Source organism: Pelodiscus sinensis, chromosome 24 (genome assembly GCF_052426305.1).
Source record: "Pelodiscus sinensis isolate ZL-2025 chromosome 24, ASM5242630v1, whole genome shotgun sequence".
NCBI classification, from domain to species: domain Eukaryota; kingdom Metazoa; phylum Chordata; order Testudines; family Trionychidae; genus Pelodiscus; species Pelodiscus sinensis.
The window spans coordinates 24340785-24346784 of NC_143075.1; positions in this window are offsets into that span (position 1 = coordinate 24340785).

Below are 6000 nucleotides of genomic sequence, written 5' to 3' on the forward strand. Positions count from 1 at the left end.
CCTTGATTTCTGTCTTTCCTAAACAGCACATACCCTTCAATACCTGTACTCCAGTCATGCCTAGTATTCCACCATGTTTCTGTTATTCCTATAATATCTGGTTTCACTTCCTGGACCAATAGCTCTAGTCCTTCCATTTGTTACCTAGGCTCCTCGCATTGGTGTACAAACATCTTAATTTTTGCTGTTTCACCTCACTCACATTCTTTACCCCATTTGGCCCGGACATTGTACCTCCAATATGACCTATTAGACTAGTATCCACTCTGCCCTCCCTCCTTATGTACAATCTCCTACCCCCGGCTATATCCTTTCTTACTTCGTTTTCCTCCCTCTCAATGCTAAAATCCGGCGTAGAGATTACCTGGACATCTCCCAACTGTCTCCCCCAAATTCCTAGTTTAAAGCTCTCTTAATCAGTTGATCCAGCCTCCATCCTAGAAGTGTGTTTCCTTCCCTACTTAGGTGAAGTCCATCCCGAGAGAACAGTCCTCTGTCCGTGAATGCCTCCCAGTGGCCATACATCCCAAAGCCCTCCTTATAGCACCACTGCCTGAGCCACCTATTGATCATCATAATCCTATCACACCTTTCTTGCCCTTCTCTAGGAACAGGCAGAATCCCACTGAAAATCACCTGAGCCTCGATTTCCTTAAGCGTCCTCCCCAACCTGGCATACTCTCCCTTGATTCGTTCCAGCGAGAATCTAGCCGTATCATTTGTTCCTACATGAAGGATGATCAATGGATTCTTTCCCGCTCCCTTTAGGATCCTCTTCAACCTTAGTTCCACATCCCGTATCTTAGCACCTGGCAGACAGCACACCCTTCTGGTCTCTGGATCAGCTCTGGTTACAGGCCTGTCTCTTCTTCTCCATAAGGAGTCCCCAATCACATAGACCTGCCTTTTCCTGGTGACAGTGCGATTCTCTGGTCTATCTCTTGGTTCCTCTGGCTGCAAGTCCTTTCCATTCCTATCTTCCCTTGTAATCCTCTTCAACCCATCCTGTATCCTCCTGGTGCTCGTTACTGGTGTTGTCTCTATCGACTCTTCCCCTTTATGGTGGGGGGGGGGGGGGGCACAGTCGTACCCAAGTTCCAGAGCTGGGGCCACCACATGGCTCCCAAGCCTAGCCCCCTGGTTCTTGGTTGCAGTACCGGCCAGGGGGCAGCCTCCAGGAACGGGAGTTGACCAGGGGTCTGGCGGCCCTGTCCCGGGCCCACCCCCTACAAGGAACCCCAGAGGAATGGGCAACCCAGCTCTAGCCTCCCACCTCTCTGACTTCTCAGACCCCTATCCTGAGCTCCCCCTGGTCTGAGCCCCCCATGCCTAAATCTATCTATCTATCTCAGTATAGATATAGATCTGGCCTGAGCCTCCCATGCCTATATAGTTAGTTAGTAAGTAACTGCTGGGTCAACATTGGTGCACAAGACAAAGCTCCTTCTGAGGGGAGGGATAGCTCAGTGGCTTGAGCATTGGCCTGCTAAACCCAGGGTTGTAGGCTCAGTCCTTGAGGGAGGACATTTAGGGATCTGGGGCAAACCTGTCAGGAATGGTACTTGGTCCTGCCGTAAGGACCCTCTCAAGGTCCCTTCCACCTATACGAGACGGTGTCTCTCCACTCATGGATGGGAAATCTTAGAGAGAACACAGGTGGTAACAGGACACCTCATTAAGAAACATCTTGGTACCAACATGCAATGCACAAATAACATGTATACCAAACCAGGTCTAAATTGACAGGAAGATGGATAGCAATGGAAGCTCCTAATGTGAGGTAAGGGGTGGTATCTAGCTAATAGAGGGTGGCAACCTGGTACACCAGGAGAGAGCGGTCTCTTGTTTGTACCTGTGTATAAAAGTGCACTCCAAAGGGCGGGCATCGACTGACCGGGGGGACACTAGAGTCCAGAGCGTTTAGTTGAATGTTCGTTCATTGTCATGGCAGACATATGTCGAGTGGTGCAGCAGCGAGCGAGTCTGTTCACTGACAACTATTATTGCACCTCGCTTGGAAATAAATCTACTCGGGTGTTTTCGATCCTGATCGATTTGTGGTCTTTGGGGCTCTCGGAGTCTGTCGGGTTAATGCAGTAAACAGGGGGGCACATGCACAAAGCCAAAAGTTTATCATCAATGGCAGAGTACAGGACCTGCCAAGAACCCGTCAGGATGCCCCCGCCTGACTGACAACACTGGTGACCCCGCCTGCTAATCCGGTTAGCAAACAAACGTATCCTCTGTTGGAATCACGATCTGACCACGAGTTAGGTAATCCCCTTATCCCTCCCCTTCAAATGTAGTTGCATAGAACTACAAGTTGGGTAAACATATTCCCTATTAGCACTAGTCATAATCTGGATCAGTGACATTGCACCCTAAGGGTACGGCTACACTGCAAGATTATTTTGAAATAACCAGCACTGTTCCAGAATAACTTAGTTCGTGTCTACGCCGCCGGCAGTTCTTTCGAAATAGTATCAAAGTCCTATCAAGCTGGAGGACTTCTTCCTCCAACTCCTGTCACCCCCATCGTAGCAGGAGGAAGGGAAGTCGGTGGAGAGGGCTCTACCTCGAAATAAGTGCTGTGTGGATGCTCCCTATTTCGAAATAAGAGACGCAATTGATGGAGCTTATTTCGAGTGAAGCCCAGCAGTGTAGATGCGCCCTCACCGAGGCACACGTTCAGCATCTGGCTACCAGCACTAAATACCTGATGCCAAAAGCAGCTCCCAAGTCCAGAGAAGGTGCAGGTAGAAGGCTGGCAGTTCGGAGAGGCCTTGCCAAAGACCTCTTGGATGGCAGCAAAGGCACCGTACGTCATATGGGAGCCCCAGAAGCAGCAGAGGAAAGCGTGTGCCCCATCTGGGAGAACAGCAGTGCAGCGAGTTAGCTCAGCAGTCTGCATGCTTTCCAGCCTGCCGCTCCCAGCGGATGGGACTCACAGCCGGGGGAGCAGCAGGAGGCAGTGCCTTCAAACACAGGAGCTGTGTCTAGACTGGACAGTTTTTCCAGAAAATTCGCCGCTTTTCCGGAAAAACTTGCCTGCTGTCTACACTGGCCGATTGAATTTCCGCAAAAGCACCGACTTCCTACTGTAACAAATCAGTGCTTCTTGAGGAAATACTATGCTGCTCCCGTTCAGGCAAAAGTCCCTTTTGCGCAAAAGGGCCAGTGTAGACAGCTCAGATTTGTTTTCCGCTAAAAAGCCCCATTAGCAAAAATGGCAATCGGGGCTTTTTTGCACAAAAGCATCTGTGCCAATCTAGATGCTCTTTTCCGCAAATGCTTTTAATGGAAAAGCTTTTCCGTTAAAAGCATTTCCGGAAAATCATGCCAATCTAGATGCAGCCAGTGGCTTTAAGCCAACTGTGACTCTCCTGGAGCTGCACCAAGCAACTCCCCAATATCCTGCTCCCTCCCGCAACCTCCCTTCTGCCCAGAACCCCCACCCCTGCCCACTCCTGCACCCTACCTCCTGTGCAAACCGTACACACCCAGTCCCAGAGCGCTTTCTGCCAGCACCCTCCTGCATACTGAACCCCTCATTTTTGGCCAGAGCCTAGGGGGCCTCACAAAATCTAACCCTGGGCCTCCAAAAGACTTAATCCAGGGTGGGGGTGAAACCCCTGCGGGGCTGGAACACAAGGGGAACCCTGCTGTCCCAAGTTTCAGGAGTGAGCTGAGTTTCTCTCTTTTTTCCCCTGCTTCGCATTTGGGGGCCATGTCAGGGAGGGCTCTTTTTCTTTGTGTATGGCCCCAACTGATTTTTCAGCAGGTCAGTGGCCCTGGCCACCCCCCCCCCCCCCCAAAAAAAAAGATTCCCTACCCCAACGTACATGAACATAATTTGTTGGGGAGGAGTCAGCCTGGCTTCTGTAAGGGGAAATCCTGCCTCACGAATTTACTAGAATTTTCTGAGGGGGTCCACAAGCATGGGGACAAGGGGGATCCTGTGTCAGTTAAACACTTAGGCTATGTCTAGACTGCAGGCTTCTTTCGAAAGAGGCTCTTTTGAAAGATCGCGTCTAGACTGCAGGCGGATCTTTCGAAAGAGAAATCTGCTTTTTCGAAAAAGAGCACCCAGCGAGTCTGGATGCTCTCTTTCGAAGACGGCCTCTTTACATTGAAGAACGCCTTCTTTCGAAAGAGGAGCTTTCGAAAGAAGGCGTTCTTCCTCGTGAAATGAGGTTTACCGCCATCGAAAGAAAAGCCGCGTTCTTTCGAAATAATTTCGAAAGAACGCGGCTTGAGTCTGGACGCAGGGGAAGTTTTTTCGGGAAAAGGCTACTTTTCCCGAAAAAACCCCTGAGTCTGGACACGGCCGTAAAGAGAATGTGAGGAATCATTAAGAAAGGGATACTTAAGGAGACAGTCTATATCATATTGCCTCTGTATAAATCCATGGGACACTCGCATTTTGAATACTACAAGCAGATGTGGTCACCTCATCTCAGAAGGGTTGTCTTAGTGTAACCTATAAACCTAGCAGCTGTGTCTACACTGGCAAGTTATTCCGGAAAATCAGCCGCTTTTTCGGAAAAACTCGCCAGCTGTCTACACTGGCCGCTTGAATTTCCGGAAAAGCACTGAAGATCTAATGTAAAATCATCAGTGCTTTTCCAGAAAAACTATGCTGCTCCCGTTCGGGCAAAAGTCTTTTTCCAGAAAACTGTTCCAGAAAAGGGCCAGTGTAGACAGCACAGTACTCTTTTCCGCAAAAAAGCCCCGATTGCGAAAATGACGATCGGGGCCTTTTTGCGGAAAAGCGCGTCTACATTGGCCACAGATGCTTTTCCGGAAAAAGTGCTTTTCCGGAAAAGCGTCCTGCCAATCTAGATGCGCTTTTCCGAAAATGTTTTTAACGGAAAACTTTTCCATTAAAAGCATTTCTGGAAAATCATGCCCGTGTAGACGTAGCCCGCAGGTGTGGGTGACTGTCCCATGGAGTGGCACTTAGACCACTCACAGCCAGAAAGCAGAAGGCGTGTGCTCTACAGCCCAAGGTGCGAGCCCTTTAGCTCAAGCCATAGAGGCTCCTATCCTGAGGTCCCGGCTTCAAATCCGCCTGGTGGCTGTTACAAGTGGGGGCTCCTCCTGGTGCTCAATTGGGTCTCTGAAGCTTGGGATACACTTCCTCAGCTAGGGGGAGTCTGCAACCCGCACACCCAGGCTGCGTCTAGACGGCAGGCGTCTCTTCCGGAGAGAGCGTCCACACTGCCAAAGTGCATCGAAGCAGCCATCTGCTTTTTCGACAGATAGTGTCCACACTGGGGGTGCGTCTGGCCGACAGGGTTTTGTCGACAAAAGTCCACTTTTGTCGACAAAACTATACCTGTGTCTACACTGCCGCTGAGTTCTGTCAACATAAATCGACAAAACTCAGCAGCTTTGTCAACGGCTGTAAACCTCAATCTACAAGGAATAACGCCTTTTGTCGATAGAGTTCTGTTGACAGAAGGCATTATTGAATCTACACTATCCTTTGCGTCTACATTGTCATGTCGACAAAGCGTCTTGCTTTGTCGACAGAACCGGCTGTAGTCTAGATGCTCTTTGTTGACAGAAGCTTTGTCAACAGTATCTGTTGACAGAACTTCTGTCGACAAAAGCCTGTAGTCTAGACATACCCTGGATGGAGGCTCTCCTGCTTTTCAGCTGCGATTGCTATGGGCCACCAGGGCATCTGTGCTTTTTCCTCTTTCCTCGTCTTCCGAAAGAACTCCTCTTCCCCGGCCACACATGCCTTTTTCCATAAGAGCTCTTTGGAAAAAGGCTTCTTTCTCATAGAAAGAGGTTTACCAATGTCAGGAAAATCCCTCTGTTCTTTCGAAAAACGCAGTTGCAGTGTGGATGTAAGTGAAGGTTTTTTTGAAAAACGTCTGTTTTTGTGAAAAAAACCTCTAGTGGGCTTCACTGTCCCAAGCAGTGGTGCTTTGACTACTTGCAGCAAGAGCTAAGAAAAAGGGAGCTCTATAGCTTGAGGTTCCAGGTTCA